The following is a 1,664-nucleotide window of genomic DNA, read 5'->3' on the forward strand; positions in this document are numbered from 1 at the left end:
ATACCATGTGTGTTCTTTTGTGACTGGGTTACTTCACTCAGGATGATATTTTCTAGTTCTATCCATTTCCCTAAGAATTTCATGAAGTCTTTGTTTTTAATAGCTGAGTAGTACTCCATTGTGTAGATATACCACATTTTCTGTATCTATTCCTCTGTAGAAAGACATCTGGGTTCTTTCCAGCTTCTGGCGATTATAAATAAGGCTGCTATGAACATGGTGGAGCATGTGTCCTTGTTATATATTGAAAAGTATTTTGAGTATATGCTCAGGAGTGGTATAGCTGAGTCTGCAGCTATGTCCAGTTTTCTGAGGAACCACCAGACTGATTTTCAGAGTGGTTGTACTAACTTGCAATTCTAGCAACAATGGAGGGGCGTTTCTCCTTCTCCATATCATTTAAAATTAGAGGTTGAATAGAATCAGAGAACAGTTTACCTAGAGTTACAAAATGACACCCTAGAAGTTACAATTATTTTTATCATTAACATGATTAATTTTATGTGCTGAGTTGACTGGAACATGGTGAATTCAAATATTTAGTCAAGTATTATTCTGAATGTTTGTTAAAGACCAAATATATTGGGTTCAGATTCCATCTTAGTGATGACCTAAGATTGAACTAACAAACCAGCTTCTAGAACCAGTTTCCAGGTTACTCCCCAACAAATCAACACCTCCAGTTTACCAGCCTGCCCCTGACACTTCACTTCCTAACAACCACCAATCACTAGGAAAAAAGGAGTTATGTTTATGGTTTGGTTCCTAATACCAGCAAATTATGTTAAAGGACATAATGGTCCCCCAATCAGATGGGTACTAGGCTAGATACTCCCTTCTTGCCTTTATAAATACCTGCTTAAAATTAGACTCAGGTTTCTACCTTCTGGTCCTGCTGTGTCAGGGACCCCAAGCTTGAGCTTGTAATAAAGAGACCCTAGTGTGATTGCATTGGAATTGGCTCCTTTGTGGTCTTTCAGGATGTATGAATGCTTTCTCGTACAACATTTAAATAAGACTAACTTTAGGAATTATAAGGAAAGAAAGTGAGAAAAATTGTGAGAGCCAGAGGGGATGGATGACACCAAAGAAACAATGTCTTCAAGACATATATGAGACTATGGCAGTGAGCATAAGACTTGCACAGTTTCAAACCAGATAAGGTCTCAGGGCTGAGAGGGTAAGGTAGACATGAAGTCTCATCCCCAAACAAGAAGTTATCTCCAATTAGCATCCACTTGCCAAGGAAAAAATAGATTTCAACAATGGAGATTCATACTGGGAATATTATCCATACATAAGAGTAGGCCATATGGCCAGTAATAAATGCCCAGCACACAATTGGTTCAATGAAATATTTGTAGACTTTTTGTTTCATATTACCTTGTTTAGGAATTTTCATAATCTCACTGGTCTTTTGCTTGTATATTATATCTTCCAATTTTGTGTTTTTATGGATTGTGTGTGTGTGTGTGTGTGTGTGTGTGTATGTGTGTCTGTTTGTGTATGATTCTTGTGACTTTTTTTATGTTTTGTATTTTTTTGTTGCCTGCCTGTTTGTTTTCTAAAGGGTGAAAGAATGGTATGGGATTGGGAGAGGGGAGATGGGAAGGAATCTTATAGGGATTAGGAGTAGGCAAACTATAATGAAAATATATTACATG

The sequence above is a fragment of the Mastomys coucha genome, chromosome X, assembly GCF_008632895.1.
Source record: "Mastomys coucha isolate ucsf_1 chromosome X, UCSF_Mcou_1, whole genome shotgun sequence".
Classification (NCBI taxonomy): Eukaryota; Metazoa; Chordata; class Mammalia; order Rodentia; family Muridae; genus Mastomys; species Mastomys coucha.